This window comes from Ceratotherium simum, chromosome 15 (assembly GCF_057802395.1).
Source record: "Ceratotherium simum simum isolate JZ-2026a chromosome 15, ASM5780239v1, whole genome shotgun sequence".
NCBI lineage: Eukaryota > Metazoa > Chordata > Mammalia > Perissodactyla > Rhinocerotidae > Ceratotherium > Ceratotherium simum.
The window spans coordinates 37,581,596-37,604,679 of NC_141914.1; the positions used below are offsets into that span (position 1 = coordinate 37,581,596).

At 38.6% G+C, this 23,084-nt stretch overlaps 1 protein-coding gene across 4 annotated transcripts in view; it reads right to left on the reverse strand.

The window, feature by feature from the left end:
* MAP3K13 (mitogen-activated protein kinase kinase kinase 13) overlaps nucleotides 1-23,084 on the reverse strand; it is a 162,228-nt gene that overhangs the window by 41,781 nt on the left and 97,363 nt on the right. The window lies entirely within an intron of this gene.

Below are 23,084 nucleotides of genomic sequence, written 5' to 3' on the forward strand. Positions count from 1 at the left end.
TTGATCTTGAATATGCCAGCCTTCAGAACCGTAAGAAGTAAATGTTTGTTGTTTGAGCTGTCTAGTCTATGGTATTTTTGTTATAGCAGCCTGAACAAACTAAGATATATGTATTATGTTTATAATCAGAAATAAAAAATTGTTTCCCTTCCCAAAGGGAAATTAAGTGTTCTGATAAATATACTTTTATTAGAAACTACATCCTATGTTATTATAAGTCACTGCTCATCTGTTCTCTTTGCTTTAATGTCTTATCCACTGGCACATTGCTTTACTTTCTAAGGCATTATTAAGTCATGTAGATAAATGTCTGTGACAAGACAAATTCCTAACATATAAAATTTTTTTTACTGTACTGCACCAAATCTGGGGCAACATAATAAGCTCCAGCTCTTTAAACTTGTTCTTTGCTTCTGATCTATTAGGACCAATTTCTCAGAGCCACCTAACCTCTGAAAATAAAGACATGGAATTGTTCCAGATTGGCCAGATGATGCAAAGTCAATCCTAGATTTGTTCAACATATGTCTCTTATCAGAAATTTACTTTTTTTGCAAATCTGAAAATACAGTCCTTCCTTCCTTCACACTATATTAAACATCTAGAATGTGTTACAGGCCTGGGTATAAAGATGATGTCGCTTTGCAGAGGGGGCAAAAGACAGACCAACAAAGATTGACAGTACGGTGCTTACAATAATCAACCAAGGGCTCTGGGAGCACAGAAGAGGGAGGGATAGTTTCAGGGATAGCTGCCCATAGGTGATAACTATAGATCACTTGAAAGAAGTCTAGAAATTCATCAGTCAGGCAGGAAAGGGGTGAGTGAAAGAAGAGGGAGAGAGTACTATAGGTGTGGGGAAACTATGAACGCAGCCATGGAGGGATGAAAGACTATGCAATAGATGAGAAATCTAAGTGGCTGGAAAGTAGGTTATACGTGTGCGTATAGAGAAAGGTAAGGACAGAGATGAAGTCAGGGGCTAGATTGTAAGGAGCTTTGTAAGCTAGGCTAAGAGGTCTGGATTTTATCCTGAAAGTGATGAGAAGTCAATAATATCCTATATTGGGGGATACGGATAAAAACAAACCATCCTTATTTTATTTATTTCTCTTCATTACTGAGACCCAAATTTTAAGCCTTTCCTTTTTCATTGCCATACCCTATGAGTAGTTTGTATGAGAGAACCAATGAAAATACTCTATCCTTTGAACTCTTATTCATTCACTTAAACCCTTATTGAGCTCCTATTACATGCTATACAATGTATTAGGCATTAATGAATGGTACATAGGTTCCTACTCTTTAGGAACTTACAATCTAGAGGGAAAGACCAACGGATAATAAAGCCATATGGCTAGGCATGGTACACAGACATGTGCAAGGTGCTATAGGAGCTCAGAAAAATAAACATCAAATATGTCTACAGATGTCATAAAGGAATTTGTTTGAATTGGAGGGTGAACCAGGGGTCACTAAGAAAGTGAGACTAGGCATTCCAGGTAGTATGGGGGAGCAGCAGGAGATAACTCTTATAAAAGGAGGGCAAAGGTCAGAATATGGTGGATCTGTATGACAAGCTAAAGCTTTTGGATTTTATCGTCAAGAGAACAGAGAGCCATTAAGGAATGTTAAGCAAGGGAGTGATTTGGTCAGATTTGTAATTTAAAATCACATCTGTAGAAGCAGAAGTTGGATTGAAGGGGAAAGATTGAAGATGAAGATATTAACTAGGAGGAAGAGTTCAATAAGAAATGATGAGGGCCTGAATCAAGGCAGTAGCAATGGCAGTGAAGAGGAGGGGATGGATGTAAGAGGTAGAATTGGTAAGATCTAGTGATTGATTAGACATGGAGGCGGGTGAGGAAAAGGGAGAGGAGAGGAAGACTTTCAGATAACATGCTTGGGATAACGGATAGATGGGCAATGTCATTAACTGAGATATGAAATATCAGAAGAAAAGGTTTGGAAAGAAGGTAATCAGTTACAAATGTAGAGGGTTTAAGGCCTACTGTGTGTGTGTGTCATGCACTGAACCAGGCTTTTGTTTATGTTACCTGATTTTAAAAAGACATTTGAAGAGAGGGATGTGAAGAGAGGTAAACGTGGGGGCTCCTTTAGCTCAGGGGCAGAAGTATCAAGCTAACAAAAGGGTGAACCCAAGTTAAATTAAAAATGTATTTATTGGGCTGGCCTGGTGGTGCAAGTGGTTAAGTGCGCATGCTCTGCTTTGGCGGCCCGGGGTTTGCAGGTTCAGATCCCGGGCGTGCACTGTCACACTGCTTGGTAAGCCACGCTGTGGTGGGATCCCATATAAAGTAGAGGAAGATGGGCATGGATGTTAGCTCAGGGCCACTCTTCCTCAAGAAAAAAGGGGAGGACTGGCATCGGATGTTAGCTGAGGGCTAGTCCTCCTCACAAAAAAAGAAAAAAAAAAAGTATTTATTAAGTATGGGCTAGGAGCTCTGCCACGCACTTGGCTAGGTTCTGTGGATGCAGAATATTACTGTTATCATTATTACTTTTAATGACAAGACAAAGTGCTGTACAATTTCCAGAGCCCTGTTTATATCATCAGCATTGTGCTGGTAAATCAGCTCTCCAGAAGAAACCCCAACAGTCGGACTTGCAGTGTTTGCCGATTTCCCTGATATAAATACTCCCCCCATGGCAGATTTCAAACTAATAACAGTTTAACAACCTGCTTGCAAAGTTACTGAATATTCCACAATTGGCTTTTTACAAATTGGTGTATAAGTTAGTTCCAGCACTACTAATCCTTGTAAGGGTGTCAGTCTCATTTTACAGAGAAGTAAGAAACATTTCTAAGGTTATATTTTGAGCAAGTGGTAGAGCAGGAATTAAAATCTAGTTCAAAATTCAGATTCCCAAATTCCCTTGCCTTTTTTATAACATGATGGCACCTCTTATGATAACCTCTCACTTTCTTAGAGTGCTTCATAGGTTAAAAAATGCTGTTGCCTATGATCTTGATCTAAACATTTGATCCCTTGTATAAGGAAGCCAGAGCATGGAATCACTATTTTTGTTTTTCACAGGAGGACACTAAGGCCTAGAGAGAGGTAAGTGCACGGAGCCAGGACTGAATATCAGGTTATTTTTCCTTATCCCAAAACTCTCTCCCCTACCATGCAGTCTCTGTAAGACACAGTTCCTTCCTTTCAAAGCTTACAAACTAATTAAGGAGTTAATAATTACATTGAAGGAATTACCTCCTGCCTGCCCTCCTCCCCCCATAACAAAGGTGCTATATTCTGTCATACATTGCTGGGAGAAGGGAAACAATGATGGGCAGGAGTAGTTAAGTGGGCTGAACGAAAGAGGTAGGACTTGAGATGAACCTTTGAAAGGAAGATGTGTCTGAGACTGACAGCGGAGAGGAAGTCAGGGAAGAATAAGAGCATTTGCAGAGGCAGGGAAGCAGAAACGACCAGGGCATGTGTGAGAAGGTTGGTAACCCAGAAATAAGGAAATAGCTGCTTATGCTGGGGTGCAGTGTGCAAAAAAAGGTAAGTCCTGCCTTCACATAGGGACTCTGAAAGCTCATGAAATAATGCAGATCATTCTTCCCTTTAAACAAATTGGAGAGATCACTTTAACTAGATAAGCGTGGGTTAAGAGGGACTTAAATTCCAGGGCATGGAGAAATTTAGGGGCTGGGAAGCTGCCTGGGAATATAAGGCTGGAAAAAAAGAAAGAATGAAAAAGCAAAGCTGGATCCCTTTGTGATGGCAATAGCTGTTTGCTGAGTTGACTCCCATTCTCCTCACTCCATCCTCCCCATCCCCTTCCTTTTGTGTTCATCTCTAAGCTTTGACATTACAGATCCCTCATTTTGCTTTCTTGCTGATCTCCTGCTACAACCTGTCTCTCAGTGTCTATTGCCTTTGGCTTCTCTGACTTTGCTCTTCCTGCCATCTTTTAAGACTGCTGACTTCATACTATGTGACCTGGCCACCGCCTCAACAGTCACTTCCAGTCTGCCTTTGCCATTGGCACTCGTGGTTATCCCATACAGAACAGGGCACACATTATGCTATTGGTTCACATCAGACTTGAGGATAATGCAAATACCCAAATGTATATGTGCACTGCAACCAAACACATATTTGTGCAATTTGTTCTTTGAATCAAACTACAGGACTTTATATTAATTCCTGGTAAATTTCCGTTTTGTCCATTTTTATCCTTTCTCTCTGATGACATCAGGTTGGAATGAGCTCATAAAGAAAAAGCTAGAAAAACATCTGTTTGTTTTGCAATCTCCCCACTTCTAAGAGGTTAAGGGTGTACATGAAGTGGACTTGTTCCCATTGGCACTGGGAACAAGTCTAAGGAAGAGAACTTCAGCAGAGTCATCACTTCAGTTTGATATTTAAGACATCAAAGAGTAACAGGACCTTCAAGGAATATAGTCCAACCCACTTGTTTTACATATGAGAATCAAATCCCAGAGAGATTGCTGACTTGCTCAACACAACAACTAATGAGTGGCAGAGCTGGGATGAGTCCTCCTTCCTCTTGCTATGCTCTTCTCCTAGTCTGGTTGTTTGTTTATTCAAAGAGGAACAAATAGCCATGATATCATGACCACTGATGACAAAAACAATAGTAATTCACAGTGTTATTCCAGATGCACTAAAGTTCCTCCCACAGGAGGGCAAGCACCTACCTAGGGGGTGACCCCGTACCTGTCAACAGAGCGTGAAAGGCCACGCAGCTATTGGTGACTCAGCACTGCTTTGGGAGGGAGCAGAGGTGAGGGAAACTTCAAGGCGTGTATAAAGATGTGTACTCAGAGGCTTCCTCTGCTCATCAAGAATATCAAGTCCAATCTTAACCAACAAAGGCAGAGACATGGAGAGGCACAAGAACAAAGGGAAAGAAATCATCACCATGACTATATTCAAATATGATCAGAGCTGACTCTACATTTAAGAAGAGTGTGGGAGGATAGAAATATCTAAATTTTACCTGTGTTTGTACGTACACCCCCCGCCCTGCCACTGTGCAGTGAAGAAGCTGGGAAGTGGAAACTGAGGGGACACAAGCAGCCCCACTATCTCTGCCCCTGTCTTTTGTCCTCTCAGTTTCTCTCTCTCTCTGTCCAGATTTGGCTCAGGTACCCTCATGGGAACGACTGTTCGGCTATTTTAACTCATGAGAAGTCAAAGCTAGTATTTATTAGAAGGGGACGGACAGGAAATGAGGCAAGATTTTTAAACATTGAGAGTCAAACAGAAAAAGGTAAGGAAGAGCAGGGGGGTAAAAGGGCAAGGTCGGCAAGTCGCCGTTGTCAGGAGGAAGCTCTGTGGGCAGGGCTGCAGGTGAGGTGATGCTGCTGCTATCCTTCCAAGGGCTCCAGAATCTGCCAGGAGCACAAGGTAGTGCTTCCATATCTGCCCTCCCGGCACACGTCCCTTGCTCTGTGAATGTCTCAGCCCTTACAGGAGGAAGTGGTTTGTGCAAAATTAGTAGGCAAGGGTTGGAGACAGCAGCAGCTGTGCATTTGCCAGGGCACTGCCAATTTCTGGAAATTACCTTGGCTTCATGCCAAGATGGATTTGGGACAAAGAAAAAGAGGAATGGAAGAGGCGATGGGACCAAATGGTCCTCGAATTCTTGTGTTTTTATTATATAATAAAATTTTTCCCATGTTGCTAATAGAGGATAATTTTACAATAGATTAGATTTTAAGTTTTACATCATAAATATGAGTAAATCAAAGATTTTGGACAATTTTGCCCTACAGATAAAGTTTTCAGTATGACTAAAAATGAATAAAATTTTAAATTAAGCATTATTGCTGAGGTTTCTTGATTGATGTTAAGCTCTTCCCAAGCTGTCTTCTCTTCACTTGGCATTTTCTTGCCTTAAAATGAACACAACGCTGCCATCCTAACCTTCTGGTCATTTCTCTAAAATGCATATAGCAGTATTTAGAGCCTAAGAGAGAGTTCTGCTATTAGGGCATCATTCCATTTTAAAACTGGGATTAAGTTACTTGTTCATAGTAATAACATAAAATGATCCTCCCAGGATGGAGATCTGGCACTGAGATCTTGACCTGAACTTTAAAAAAACTATAGCTCTTTTTAATGGAATTACAAAATTATAAGTAGGTGATTTAAAATCAGATCAAAAGAGTGGCCTACAATCACGTCCTTACCCCTAACTTGCTTTCTTAGCTGGGAACCCTCCAGGGAAAACCCCATTTGAAAGGACAATAATAACCTCCCATCAACCAAATCCACTGAGCTACATCATTCCACCTTTTTTATAACATTTAATTCAACAATCATGCATTCAAAAATATTGATTCAGTGCCTACCCTAAATCTATATTTTTGATTAAGATTATGAATGTTTAATAATATTGAAGTATGCTGGAGCCAACAAAAAGTAAAAATTACAAGAAGGCAAATCCTCTATCTTGACGGATTACCTTCTGAATACTAGTACCTATAAATACAACCGTGGTTAAAGTTAAAATAAGTTTATAATGTAGGTTTTAAAATGAATAAAGATGCTTCATTTTCAGAGCTGTAGACTATAAACTTATTAAGAAATAGAAACTCATGGGGCCGGCCTGGTGGCGCAAGCGGTTAAATGCGGGCGCTCCGCTGCGGCGGCCTGGGGTTCGCCGGTTTGGATCCCCGGCATGCACCGACGCACCGCTTGTCAAGCCATGCTGTGGCGGCGTCCCATATAAAGTGGAGGAAGATGGGCATGGATGTTAGCCCAGAGCCAGTCTTCCTCAGCAAAAAGAGGAGGATTGGCAGATGTTAGCTCAGGGCCGATCTTCCTCACAACAAAAAGAAAAAAGAAACTCGTGAGGCTTCAAGTATATCTTAGGTCAAAGGCTAAACATATTTCTTGACCAAAGGAATGATTTCTCTATAACCTCCAGGAATCGATGATAAATAATATATACTATTACAAGTGTCAATATTCCAGAACAGAATCAACATTTTCTGACCTAAATCTGACTTGCCATATGAAGAAGAAAATCAATAACTGAATAAATTCACTTAAAATGTCTTAAAAAATAAGATACAGACATATATGCCTTTAAATATACAAATATTAATAAGTATAAAAATTACATAAGCATTTCAAGAAAACAGGAAAATAGGTTTAAAAGGTCAATAGTAGTTATCACTGTTGTTCTTTTAAATTTTCTCTATCTTCCTAAATTTCTATTATTAGCACATTATCTGTTAAATCAGAAGTTTTCCATCCAAATCCTTGTTGCTTTAAACACATAGACTAATGAGCCAACTTTACTACATTTGCGTATATGAAAAATGATATGAAATGTTAAGGACATTGTCAGGAAACCTAATGGTCAGTGTGTGCTGAAGCTTGCAAACAGGCTTAAGAATAATTATAGGGCCCGCCCGTGGCTTAGCGGTTAAGTGCTGGCGGCCCGGGTTCGGATCCTGGGTGCGCACGGACACACCTCTTGTCCGGCCATGCTGAGGCCGCGTCCCACATACAGCAACTAGAAGGATGTGCAGCTATGACATACAACTATCTACTGGGGCTTTGGGGGAAAAAATAAATAAATAAAAATTATAAAGAAAAAAAAAAAGGAAAGGCACCAAGCCTCTTAAAAAAAAAAAAAGAATAATTATAAATTCAAAATGAAAAGAAAAATGAATAAAAAAAGATGATAATGAGGAGACAAATGTTGATGATTCCTATTTTGTTTTTACCTTTTCTACTAGTAAGAATCATATTCAAACTGGAGAAAGTAGAACAAGTGTGACTAACAGAACTGAAACTCCAGAGAGATGAAGAGCCAAGGGCATGTCTAAGTATTTTATTATTTCCAAGTTCTAAGGTCCAGATGAATTACATGCTAAGGCACTAAAACTGTTGCATTTAAGATTACAAAAATAGAATTATCTTTAGGAACTTTGAGCAAGATATTTATTCATAGAAAAGTAGATGATAGAGAGATACCCTAACTTAAAAAAAAACAAAAGAGAGGAATATAGAATATATAGAACTATGTACTTGAGTTGGTCCCTGATAAAAGCATCAAGTATACAGTAAGCACTCAATAAATGCTAGTTTCTTTTCTCCTTTTCCTTTCCTGTTATTTTGTGCCTTTACCCTCTCTTTTTGGAAATCTATAACTCTCCTTAAGATAAATAGTTCAGGAGAACAATTGAAATTATTTCAAAATTATTATTTACAATTAAAATTATTTTTAAAAATCTGGGCTATAATGCATAGTTTAACACTGTTTCCCAATCAATCAATTCAGAACCTTTTATGCACCTCGTCATATAGAGAGCAAGACTGTGAGGGGCTAAGAGGGAAAGCACCGGAGGAAGATAGACCTGCATTCAAATCCTAATCATTAACTTGACGTTACTCTCTCTCTAAGCCTCAATTTCGTTATCTATAATTGGGGATAACAGATAACAGAATCCACCTCACAGAACAGATTAGATGATTACATGAGATAACGCATATATAACACACCCAGTACATAGTGAATCCTTGAATTTGGATTAGATATCCAAATCTTTAACTAGAAAAACTAGAATAAAAAGATATATGTCAATATGCTCAATATATATGTAAAATCAAAGGATATGAAAGGAAGGGCAAAGGGAAGACACTAAGCTTTTCTTAAGAAGAGTGAAAGAATGAGAAAAGGGGGATAAGAAGAGGAAGATAGATCAATACACATAGAAATTGAGGCATGTTCAGCTTGTAACATTCATTTGAAATTATAAATAAAAGCTCAAAGAATCAACAAACAGAGAGATACCAGGTCAAAAGGGAAAAAGTAAGATGGAAAATACGAGAGAAAAATCTCAAATGTACGCAACTTCTTTTTCATATTTAATTTCCTTTGTCTTTAATTTAATTACAGTCGTTATTTTTACATTCCAGGCTTTAATTAAACTGAAAAAAAAGGGAGGCTCTATGTAGCTATAATATTTGGGAGAGTATTAATGCTATGTAGTTAATGTTTGGGAGAAAAAAACAAATTTCCATGGTTTTAACATTGCTATGTTAAATTAGGAGATAATTTTATTGATTCAAGAAAATGTCTCTAGGAAAACATTGTTATGCTTTAAACAAAAGAGCAATTAGAACATCAGAGAACCATTGCAGAACTGTGTTCCCGAGGGGGACTATGGAATTTTCTTCCCTAGAGATCCACGTTTCCACATCATGTTATATACACATGAAGATGTTCTGCCTGTCAGGGACTGTCTAATTCTACTCCACGTCACCCACCTTCCTGGTAACGTCACTCTGTCTTCAGGCAGCTTGCCCTCGCTTTCTTCATGAAGACCCTATCCCGTGGGCAAAGTCTAAAAGTTTGTTGTGGCTCTAGGCCTCGAGAACTCTGTACAATAGCAACTTCCCACAAACTTAGAACAATCATTGAAAAATAGTCCTTAAGTGATAAATTTAACGTTGTAGCAAAATGTGTGAGCTCTGGATTCAAACTGTCTGGGTCCTAATACTGATTCTGTTCGTGGGGAAGTTCCTTATCTTTGTGTGTCTCAGTTTCCGTAATCAGAAACTGAGATAATAAGAGTATCTATCTCAAAGGGTTGTAAAGAGGACTAAATGAGATAACGCTTGCAGAGTGCTTAACATATTACCTGGCACAGAGTAAGCACTTAATAAAAGTTTGCTATTTGTATTTTAAATTAATAAACATTTTATTCTAAAATGAGAGAGTATATTCTTTATCAATATTAATATCCATATAATTAAAGGCATAAGATCAAATGAGAACATATATTTTACAACAGATCTGTCCTTAGTCATTTCAGGGAAATAACCACGGAAAAAGGCAGCCTTAAAGTTTTCCCAAAGGATGGCTATTTCCATTTTATAATGAACAGACCGTTTACTTCCAAGGGGTTAAGTAGAACCACTTAGACCAGAAATAAGCAATGGCCCAGGCTGCAGGATTCGACATCACTGTTCATTGACCCCAGGCCCCGAGACCACTCTGACTACTCTTGTAGTCTCTATGGCTTGTCTAGTTGGCAAAAAAGAAACTTTTTTGGAAATAATTTGAAGAATTACAGATGTCGAGAGATTAATAATCCCCTAACTAGGAGATAGTACAAGTAGCACAAGTTAGTAATTTGACGTTGAGAATAAAAACCTATTTAGGGCCGGCCCTGTGGCTTGGCAGTTGGGTGCGCGCGCTCCGCTGCTGGCGGCCCGGGTTCGGATCCTGGGCGCGCACCGACGCACCGCTTGTCCGGCCATGCTGAGGCCGCGTCCCACATACGGCAACTAGAAGGATGTGCAACTATGACATACAACTGTCTACTGGGGCTTTGGGGGGGAAAAAAATAAATAAATAAAAAAATAAAAACATATTTAATAATTACTTCTAATAAATATCATGATATTAACATATAACTATATTTGTTTACTATGTCATATATGTATCTTCCTTTGTAGGCTAGGCATGTTTCTAAAGAAAAAAATAAGCAGAATCTAATGAAAGATTAATTCATATTCCAAGTGTACTTGAGATTAAATTAAAGGAAACTTTCTATGTTGTACATAGTCATTTTTCTGAATTAAGATTTTCTGAAGTCTGTGTGAACACTGCCTATATGACGAGTGAGCAGCAGAAGCAGGCACTATCACTGAAATTGTTGTAGGCTCCTATATTAGCCCAGGCCCCGGCAAGAAATAGGTGGCACACTCAAATGGGGCAAATGGGGAGAGTTTAATAAGAGACCACTTACAAAGGCTGGGGCAGGAAAAGCAACAGGGATGTTGCTATTTCCCAAAGCTAGTAACAGCTAGGAGGCTGTTAACTGGGCAGATGAAAGAATGATACCAGAACCTGGAGAACACAGCTATAGAAGAAGGTCGTCCAACAAGAGCTGTGACCTTTGGTAGAGGGATACAACCAAAGTGCAATGACTTGAGAGGGAGGGAGCCAGGGGAATTAATATTGAACCCTAACCTCACTCTCCTCTTGCTCTCTGAGATTCTGCAGGTGCTTCCCATTGGTTGAACCCAGTAGAAAACCAGAGGGCAAGAAAGTCCATTGATGCAGTCTATACAAGTCAACCTCCAGAGGCACAGAACAGGGTACTTTGAGAAAGACAGAAAGCAGATCTGACCCTAAGCACCAGACCAGTGGAGATCCTGCTGCTAAAGACAGAGACATAATGGCCAAAGCTGGAAAGCAACCTGTAGAGCCCCTGCTACTAAAAGGTCCACCTCTGGCTTCTACATCTTTTGGTTTGGTGAGAAAACTTGAACTCTGGTGTCAGTCATGGGCTCTATAGCAGTTAGATAACCATTGGACAATCTGTTCTTTCTGCCTGGGCTGAAATGCAGGTAATATTTTTCTCTTTAAATATATAAAATACTATTTATTACCTTTAGATCATCCATGAGTCTCAATACCATGTAATATGTTCCAAAAAAGCATTTCCTCAAAGAAAACTAAATGATATCCACATTGTGATTAAATACTTATAGTGGAAGCAGCTTGCTACACATGAGTTCTGAAAAATCAGCTTTCTCATGGGATTTATGTAAGTATTAAATGAGATAATGGACAGGAAAGTGCTTTTCAAGCTATGAAGTAGTATCCTGATGCTACCTGTTGCTATTAAAATACATGCCAGCATAGAGAGGTGATGAATAGCACACTACTTAGTAAGAATTGGTTGGCTCTGCTGTCAGGAGCTACTGTTCATGGCTTTCAGCAAGTGAGAGAGGAGAGGAAATCTTTTTGAATTAAATTATATTATGAAATTCTCTTTTCCCATTAAATTTACGGTCAGTATTTGGACTGTTTACTTGGACAGTAAAATATACTAAAGTAGAGATACGAATATAACACATTCTGTACTTGTTTTATACTATGTAACATTAAAACCAAATAATTCATTGCCAGTTTAGTATAATTGAGCTATTGAAGAGCATCAGTAACAGGCTTCCAATGATATATCTGGAATTTCCTACAAAGCTGCAGATCCTAGCATTATTTCTCTCTGTACCTTGCCCCTCTTCTTTTCCTTCCTATCTAGCCTCAGCACCTAGTACAGAACCTGATACGATACAATGCAATTTACTTTTTGGATGAGAACTTTACATGTGTGTGCACGCACACACACACACAGAAATTAGATGATCGCTATTCTCATAATTACCCTTCCTTGAAGTTCCTAATCACAGTAATAGTGTAAGTGAAAGGCAGAATCCTAGGGCAGGGCTAATGGAGGGAAGAGAGTGAATAGGACCAGAAGTTTTTACCAAATCACCAACAGCTCTTGTCACTTCTCAGAGAAGACTGTACTGTAGATAATCAGGATAAAAACTCCACGGAGAGCAAGAAACTCTAGACTCTGGATCCAACGTTCAATTTTAATAGAGAAGTAATTAATACCATATTAGTGAAAGATCCTATTGCTTTAGACTTTTATATTTCTCCTTAACATTATTTTGCTCACAGAAGCAATCCTGAGTTTTAATTTTTTAAAGTAGTGATTCAATCAAGATGATACCCTAGAAAATGTATGATAGAAAATTTTTGAGCTTTACTAAGAATAGAAATTTGAAATCGGCAAAGATCAATTATTTTTCACCTGTCTCATGTCATTGTTTTGGAATGTGAATTTGACTTTGTGCTAGATAGTAATCGAAACCATTATTTAATTATTCATTGGTGTAGTTTCCATTTCTATTCCCAATACATAGCTGAAATTTGCAGACTACTAAAGGATCCTTGATAAGTCCCCTCTGTCCAAGACAAGGATGACAAGGAAGAGTATCAATAAATATTAAATATTTATTATAAGTGTTAAAAAATAATAAATGTCCAAGACAGTTCTAACGGAAAGAAAAATAAATGCAGAATAATAAGCTATTTGTGATAGAAAACAGTCAGTGTAGTGCCTCAATACAGAGATTAATATTAGAGAGGATGGAATTTGGAGATGTATTTAGCTGCCTCCCTTCAGAAATTAAAATTTGAATTCATTACAAGTGTATGTTTTCAATACACGTATTCCCAAAAAGTTGCATAAATATAGCATTTAAAAAAAAGTTTACATTTAAAAATCCCCAATAGAAGTTACTATTTGAAATAACACTGGTAAATCTATTTGTAAAGTGGAAAATCCTTTTGAAATGCTAATTATTGCTTTATTATTGTACTTGTTTAGTTAATTTGAATTTTCTTCTGTCTCAATGTCTGGTATAAAGCTACAAGTCAACTCATTAGCCATCACTTCTCATAGCTCTTAGTAAATCTGCCTGAGTAGTTAATAGGTCCTTATAATTTGTCCTGGGCTCAGAAACCAGATAACTAAGCTTGTTAAAAATATGTGCAAGATAATAGCAATTAGGTTTTGTACAAAGGCTTGAAGGATCTTCCTATGAGTAAACTGTGAGGGTTGGTACATGGACTTTATGACATCTATTCTGGCTATGTGAGAATGTTTTTTTCCTCTCATTTTCTGGTTCTCAATAACTATTTGCAAATTTGTGTGTATGTATGTCTAGCTGTTTTTATAATTTTTTTTTTTTTTTTGGTGAGGAAGATTGGCCCTGAGATAACATCTGTGCCAATCTTCCTCTATTTTGTATGCGGGTCCCTGCCACAGCATGGCTTGATGAGTGGTGTAGGTCTGCACCTGGGATCCGAATCCATGAACCTGGGCCACCAAAGTGGAGTGCACAAATTTAACCAGTATGCCACTGGGCTGGCCTCTGTCCAGCTGTTCTTAAAGCATCGTATGATCTACAGTCACAACACCTTGTAAAGTGAGGACAAGAAAAGGCAACTCCACCTGAAATGCTAGTGGCCCTTGTAGCCTAATACGCTGCCTCTGACAATGGCTTTGAAGGATGCATAATTGTTTTTGACTTCTATTTCCAAAAGGAATGGGTATAACATAAACGTCACTTGCTTCCCTTCATAATCCATTAGAGAATCTTATTTATGCGTTGAACTTATTTTTATATTAAACCTTAATGCCTTTATCACTAACATTTAATATTATAAATGATCTCTTTAACACCTATGTTTCTCTTGCTAGAAAAGAAGCTTGCTGGGGTTAGGGGCTATCTTGTTACTGTTTTTCCCAAAACCTAGCATGGAACCTGACATTAATAAAGGTCCAATGAGTTAATGAATCAAGGTAAAAAATGCCTTTTCAAAATTTAAAAGTTAAGACTTTTAAAAGTTTATCCCAAAACGTTTTCAAGTTTTAGCTGATGTTCTTAAAGTCTAGAATTCCAGAATCTGTACACCACGACATTATAAGTAGCAACCTTTGTTGTCCAACACTGATGGGTCTTAAAAGTTCCAGGCTGTATTCTTAAGGCAGGACACACACATCCCTCAAATCATTTCAATTGCTCTTGTGTGATCCATATCCAACTTGGCTTCATCTTTCCTTAAGATTATCACCCAGAATTATGCTCTAAAAGTCACTGTCCCCTGGTTGTGGGTTAAGGAGAGGATACTGTTTTCTATTTCATTGCTAGACCCCTTCTGATGATGGCAACATGTTAGTGAGTTGGCCATAAATGGCACACCGAGCAAATTTAATTGGTGAATAACCTACCATTACTGCAAGGTTCCTCCCAGGACTATAATGAACCAGACCATAATGAAGCCCAATATATTATAAATAGTTGTTTTCTTCATGTTCATTGCCTTATGCTTATTTTGTGCTGTAATAGGAAAGAATGTGGGATTTCAAGTCAGAAAGACCTTATTTGAATCCTAGCTATGCCACTTACTGGCTATGAAGTCTTGAACAAGTTATACAAATATGTCATTTGTACACTGAAGATAAATAAAACTTCCTTTTGAGGTGTTGTAGATGCAAATCAAACTAACAGGCATTTTATTGAGTGCTTACTATAAACAAGACCCTGAAATCTTCAAATGGTTTCCCTCTGTTGTCTTGGCACTTCTTACCTAAAATAAGTTTAATTTCAACTGCAAAACTGGAATATTTCACTGTATACTCAGATTTTCTGATTTTTTATAAAATTGTTAAATAAGATTTCTAGTTAAACATGGTAGATTGAACATAAACATTTAAAGTCTGGCTCTCCCCTCCCCCCACCAAACCCCACTAAGATAAAAGTAAGGCAAATAAAAAGAAATGATATAGTATGCAACAACATAGATGAAGCTCAAAAGCACTGTGCTAAGAGAAAAAAGCCAAACACAAAAGGCTACATACAGTATGATATTATTTGTATGAAATCCATTTATAGAAAAGACAAAATCACAGGACAGAAAACAGAACAATGGTTAACAGGCGCGGGGGGTGGGGGGTGGAGAGGGGACCGAGTTAAGATTTTCTTCAACCAAACTCCAATAGTGAGATCTGCAAAGTCCCCAAGCTGTCCTGAGCAATGGCAGAATTGCCAGAACACATCAATAGCCTTCTAACAGGCTACTTCAAAACTATCATTGTTCCAAGGACACTGATAGTTTGCCTGACACCTTTACTAGGATGCCTTTGATAAAGACAAAGTCCATTTAGTTGCGTAAGTTGTGGCAAGCTTTGTTAAAATGCAATCACATTGCTTTACATTATAACTTCCCATTTATGTATACATTAGAATTAATTTTGTATTTAGAATCCTTAATACCCTTTGAGACAGAGGTACCTCTGGGTGTTTCTAAATGAAAGGTAATAAACAAGAGTCTAGAGAATAAAATGAGGTAAGAGTTTAGCACAGTCAAGGTTACATGTCCTTACAATCTAAAAGCCATCCCTAGAGTTTCCCACCCCAGAATCAGCGTTGAATTAAAAGGTGAGGTAAAGATCCAGGATCTGGCAGCAGAAAATCACTTACTGAGGCAAATCGAAGTGTCCTTCCCATAAAATCTTTAGGGTTTCTATATCCTTTTATGATTTTCTTTCCTTTCCAGGCATTCTTTCAATATTAATTTTTTAACTTTATTTTACTGGATACAAATTTTGTGGGAATATATCCCACATCTCTTCTGGGATGATCCCACCCCAGTGTATAATTTCCAACTTTCACTTGAAGGATTTTTCCATGGAGTGCTTTTTTACTTGCCTAGCATAAAAACAAGTAGACTCATTAGTGAGAATGGGTTTTGCAATGGGTCATCCATTCGACCTCACTAGACTGACATAAATTGAGCAGCAAAATTTAAAATATGAAAATAAATCATTAAATACCTATGAGGAATCAGAGTCCTTATACCTAGTCAACTAAATGGCCTTCTACTCATAATCACTGAAATGACAACAGGGCTATGATGGTCCACCAATGGTACCAGTAAGTTAGAAATTAACCCACTTATACAATACCTTGGACAATCCAGGTTTTGGAACTAGTGGTTTTATCGTTTAGCCTACATGTGTCTAATCCCATGGGACAAAATTAAAGGCATGATTTGCTGTGGTAACAGAGAAGCTCAAAAAAGAGTGTGATTATTTTTTAACCCCAGTAGACTCAGATTCAGATTCTAATTTATTCTTTTTCTCTCTCTCTCCTTACTCACAGCCTAGGCAGAATCAAAAGAAAGACTCAAATTTCACAATAGGATTTAGTTTGAGAGTCAAAGTGGTAGAATAAAAACGTATTTAGCACACTCCTAAGTAGGCCTGCCATGTTACTGGCTTTATTTCAAGCCCTTTCTTGACATGACAGTATAATTTAATTACGGGAAGGTGCTACAAAAAGAAAAGTTGAGAACTAAATTGCTGGCTAGGCATGGCTAAATTGAGAATCAAGTGGTACCCTAAGCTTCCTGTTTTTCTGACTTCAAACTGTTTTTCCTGACTACTCTGGGGCCCTCCAGTCTTTTTTAACTTTTCCACTACTGGACTCTTGCTAATCTTTCACCCAGGATCACTACATTATACAATTCTACGGGGCCTCATTCCCAGTGACAGCCTTGCTTTTATTATTTCTCTCTTCCACAAACGATACCCCCCCCCCCCCGCCCAAAGCCCCAGTAGATAGTTGTACGTCATAGCTGCACATCCTTCTAGTTGCTGTATGTGGGACGCGGCCTCAGCATGGCCGGAGAAGCGGTGCCTCAGTGCGTGCCCGGGATCCGAACCCGGGCCGCCAGCAGCGGAGCGCGTGCACTTAACCGCCAAGCCACGGGGCTGGCCCCACAAATGATTCTTAAAGTCGAAACTGTTTCCAACAAAATCAACTGATGTCAACTGATTGTTTCATTTTAGGGAAACAACCAAGAGCTTTAAACACACAAGATAATAGTGTAAAGGAACTAGAGTAACCGTTCCAATTCACTTCCTGCTTTGGTCTGAATGTTTGTGTCTCCCCCAAATTCATATGTTGAAATCTAACCCCCAAAGGTGATGGTATTAGTAGGTGGGGGCTTTGGGAGGTGCTTAGATCATGAAGGTGGGGTCCTCATGAATGGGATTAGTGCCCTTATAAAAGAGGCCCCAGAGAGCTCCCTTGCCCTTCCACTCTGTGAGGACACAGCAAGAAGTCTGCAACCCAGAATAGGGCCCTCATCCAACCATGCTGGCACCCTGATCTCAGACTTCAGCCTCCAGAACTGTGAGCAACAAATTTCTGTTGTTTATAAACTACCTAGTCTACGGCATTTTGTGATAGCAGCCTAAATGGACTAAGACACTCACTCAGTAAACATGTACTGAGCATGTGCCAGACACCGTGTTATGATGCCATGGATGATGGAATAGAGACAGATTAGACAGTCCTACCCTTGAGGAGATAGACAAGTAAACAACTACAATTCAAGGCAGAATTAAGTAAGCCTTCAAGAGCTGTATGAGCTATGGCACAACAGACAGTGCAAATAGTTAACTAACTCTGATAGAGAATATTAGGGGAAAACTTCATAGAGGAAGAGACATTCAAGCAACAAACTGAGACCTTGAAGGAAAAGTAAGAGTCACACCAGTGGAGAAAGGGTGGAGGATGGGGGAGGCAGGGGTGCTGTTTGGAAGAAGGCATACATTCCGATCAACGAGAATTTCATAAAGAAAAGAATGGAGAGCAAGAAAATAAATGGCATTTTCCAGAAATAGCAAGCAATCTGGAATAGTTGGAACATAGGGTGCATGGAGGGCAGGATTAAGCACAGCTGTAACTATGGGGTGGGGTCACATCACATAACAAATCTCTTTTCTCAGATCAGAAGAATTTGGCTTCATAAAAACCATTACTCGTTACTTATGCAAAAATCAGAAAACTTTTGTTCAAGACCACAGTAATGGGAAAGAGTAAAATTGTAGTTTCTGAAATCATGCTACTACATTAAATAATGCATATATCCTTATTAGCAAAATAACATTGTTTTGGGGAATAAAATTGAGGCAGAGTTTCCCTTAAGTCATTCATTGGTACAAATGCATTCTTCAGAGCCTCTTCTAGAAATCTCACCAGGAAGGAATACACATGCTGGGCTTTGAGCAAAAAGGGGCATGCCACCACAAGTGTTCAACGTACTGAGATACACTGCTAGCGAGAACACCATCTGCGGGGCTTGTGACAATTTCATACATTGCCAACAGGACTGGATACAAAATTTGCAGAGCTAGTACAAAATGAAAATGCAAGACCCCTTGTTCAAGAACTATCAAGAATTTCAAGATACAGACAGCACAGTATTAAACCAAGTGTGGGACCCTGGGCAACTGCACAGGGTACACACCCATGAAGCTGGCCTGATTGCCAACTCTAACTTTTAATGATAATCCGCTTAGTTTCTACAGCCTGATAGGTGTAAAGCAGCTCTCACATTCAAGTGTGAACTTTTGCCACCAATTTGCCCCCCAGAATTTATCCCATCCCCACCAGTGTGCTTTCCTCTCTGCCTTCGCTGGCAACGGTGACTACAAGAGAGCCCTCCTTAGAGAAGTGTTAACTCCTTCACCTGTTCTTACAATGCCATTTGGCTCACTGCAAATTCAGGATCTCTCTCCTTAATCTTCTGTGTTTACAATTTCCCCTCTTCATCAAGTCTTCACTCATAGGAGGTAAGGTAGCAAGTTCTCAACCACATCCAGTATTTAATCTTAAATCGATGCATGATTTAGGCTACTATTTATGTAGAGTCTAAGTATAGCCAGCTGCTACTGCTGCTGCTAATATTGATGATGGTGGCTGAGTGCCTAGGTACTGTGCTGGGTATTTTACAGTCCTGAAAATTGATCAGTGGATGATCCTATTGCTATCTGATTTCCTTGTTCTTTATATTTTATTTCATTTTAGTTCTATTTCTCAGCATATTAACACTTTCCCCAAAGGGAAAACAAAGAAAGGAGGGGGAAAAAAAACCACTGGGGTCAGACAATTTTGCTACTTGTTAATAGGGATGGTAAGAAAAAAACTGTTAATAACTTTAAAAAAGATTTAAAGCAATCAATTACATCAATATTATCTGTGCACTTCATTTATTCCCACTGACTTTCAATGGATAAATTGACCTTTAGGTTTATCTGTGTCAATAAGTTGGTTATCTGAGGCAAAAAATATCGTAGGAGACACCATGCCTTTTTGAATTGCATTAGTACAACATACACATAGCCTTGTCAGTAGAAAAAACTAAACAGATCGTTTACTGTAGCTGTGAATTCTACTCAACTAATTGATGTGTATAGTATGCTAAGCCTTGTGCTTCGTGCTATATTAAAAAGGTACAAGTTTTCATATTATTAGTGTATTATTATCACTGAAGAACTTCAGACAAGACTCTCTGTGGCCCTGAACCTATTTGGTTCAGAGTGCTGCCTAAGTGGGTTAATTTGTTTAGACTTCACCAATTTCAGAATAGCCGCAGATCGAAAGTCAAATACTCTCAACTGATCCAAATTAAACTCTTTGGATTAGATTACTCTCATTTGCTGTAGCTAGATAGGAATTAATTCAGTCTACTAACAATTTCCAAAGCATTGTACATGTAGCTGAAGTTTGGCACATGGTTTGTCTTTTTCTCCATTTTGCATTTTTATCTTTGATTTAAGAAGACTATATACCACTATCCTGTGAATATGGGAAGAAGGGAGGTTTTGCTTTTTACATGCAGAAGATATATCTAGTACCTCAGGACATTTTGCCTCCTGAGCCACAGCTTAACAGCATTAGCAAAAGCAGTTCAGCCAGAGGGGAATTGAACAGCAGCTGAGTCAGTCTAATAATTTACACTGGGGAAAGCCCTTGGAATTCATAGGCACATTGCCCAGCTGGAGAGACAAATCTAATCTCTGCTAATGATGTTCCTCCCTCTCTTTGCTATCAGGGCTGGACTTTTTACACATGCGCACATAATTATATATGCACACTTGGAGGCCAGTGAAGCCAAACAACACAGCACCCAGGATTAAATTACACAGTAAGACTTCCAGGCGTCATCTGGCCCCTACGTCCTGTCTCATAAATGCTGTCCATGGCTCACACTGTGGAGCTGTTAAAGATCTTAAGAGTTCAAAGACATATACAGCTACATACTAAAATTCAAAAGTGATAATAATATGGTTTTATTTGAGACTAAGTATTATAATAAGCTCAACTTCTTAAATTGATTTCAATAACAAATACATATTAGGAGATAGACACATGGACTTTGTTCTAAAAAGGACTTGAGACTGTTGACAAAAATGCACACAACATAAATAGGCAAAGGGAAAATAAAAATAAAATGCCAAAAACAAAAGCCCCAAGTAAAAAGCGGTCGACGAAAATAATTTGTATGCTAACCACTGTTAAAGATGGTTCACAAATTGGAGAACTTTCTGTGGATCAAAGTAAAGAGAAAGACACAATTATTCATGTAAGATAAAAACACATCAATTGTCCAGGAGAAGCAGTTTTACTTGTACTGAAGCCTGAGAGGCCTTTCTTCCACTGATCTGCACAAAATGATAAAATAGCCTCAACAATACCCTCACAGCAAATACAGTAGCATCTTTCCTAGGCCAGTTTTTAGAGCACCTCTCCACACAAGCTAAGATTCCCAAGTATTCCAGAAAAGCAGTACTTATAGAAAGAGAATCCAAGTAAACAGCTCTTTGAAAGTCAGATTTAATCCAGAAGGGCATGGACTACGTCTCCTTCAGGAAATCTTCCCTGACGATTATTTATCACACTCAAGCTTTCAAAAAAATTGAGTAGCTAAGAATTATAGGTTCTATTCTCTGGCAAGAACTCAGAATGCATATATTCTGGGTTTTCATGTCAGGGGTAGACCCATAAACTTTAAAAATCAACCAAGAAGAAGAGCTGACACTCTCCTATAAAAATTCAGGAATCTGACCAGAATATGTACCTCAAAAAGTCATTTTCACACAGAGGTGGGCCAAGAAAAATAAGTCTGACCACGTGGCTGTTTATTTTTTTATTATAATGCATAATGTTCTTCCCATTTTGATGACTTTTTCAATGTTTTTATAAGTATTTTTATACAGAGCCCTTTGCAAATAGCATCAATTATTTTTAGAAGGGGGAAGCAATTTAATAGTTAATATCTCTGCTGCTTTACTGAAGTTAATAGGGAGTGGTGGGGTAGTTAGTCACCATCTGGGACTATAAATTATAATCCTGCTACATGGTAATGGATGGAGGGCTGATCCATGAAGCTCCCCTAGGAGCATCCATCTATCAGTGCAGCCATCCATAGAAGGGACTGAAGAAAAAGGGAGCTCCAAGTCCAGACAAGGGACTCTGCCACAGCACAAGGATACAGTGTTGTCAGATTTTCAAAGGTAATTCTCAGATACCCACCCCCCATCCAAACCCCATACCAGGAAATTGTAGGGAAAATTCTCACACTTTAAATATTAGCAATTAGAGGGGAAATTAGGATTCGAGAAGCTCTGGGCAAAAAAAGGCCTCAAGTCAGAGAGAACAAACAATAGATTCAGAGCTGCTTCATTTATTTTTAAGGAACTTACAAAGATTTCTTGAGAAGAAAGAGGTGACATTATTTACCATAAAATGAAAACTGAGAAGTTAACCTAGCACCACACTATGTGATTTTGCATGCATGTGCTTGCATAAACTTAGCCCCCAAACAAGGGGCCCTAGTGGCTGATGACTCTCTTCTGCCTCTTACTGCAGGCTAAAGGCTTAGCTGCTTTGGACTATTTCCACCACATGTGATAATTGTAAAGATGATATAATCAGGTAAAAAGAAGACAGAAGACAGGAATGATGCTAATAAGAAAGAAAACAATGCAGAGAATCAAATTTATAAAAATAATCAGAAAACTACAAGTTGAAAGAAAAATTTAGGATACTTTTTGAGGTCTTACATTAAGTCTAAAGGGCACCTGAGATCATTCTTAGAAAGAGAATATAAGTTAGAAGTGCTAAAACAATTCTTTTTTTTGGTATGCTGCTTAAATTCCTAAAGCTTAGACTTGACACATTTTCTAAGACATTCAAGGACATTTATAGACATTCTCACATCAGTTCTTACCACAGCCATTTGAGAAAGGCACTCATCAGATTTGCTACCATAATCACAAAACTGCACCTAAAAACTCCCATTTCTGTGAGGAAGGTGGTCACTTACTGATATTTTCTCTTCAGCTCATTCACTGATTCACTAAACGCTTTGGTAATCACCTAGGGTGCTGGCTCTGAGTTAAGCAATAAGTATGATGCTGAGATGAACACCACAGTGGACCCCTGCTCTGGAGGAGCTTACAATCTATCAGAGGAGAAATACATAAATAAATGATTACTATGTAGTATGAGAAGCTCTCTAAGGGAGACGTTACAAATTTTTGAAGCACAAAGGAGGGAGAATTGCTGTCCACGATGAATAGGGAAGTAGTATAAAAAATATCAGTCAGAGGAACAGGCATGCACAATGCATGGGGGTGTGAAAGAAATCACGGTGTTATTTGGGGAGAGGGGAAAATGTCAGCAGGGCTGGTGGGAGGTGATGGGAGATGTGTAAGACAGGGCTGGAAAGGTAGATTAGAGGATTTTTGTTTCTCCTATGGGCAGAGAAGTATGGAGAGGTGAAGAGAAGTGACCTTAGATTAGATTTGAAAGATGGTTCTGTTCAAGAGTAGAAGATGGATG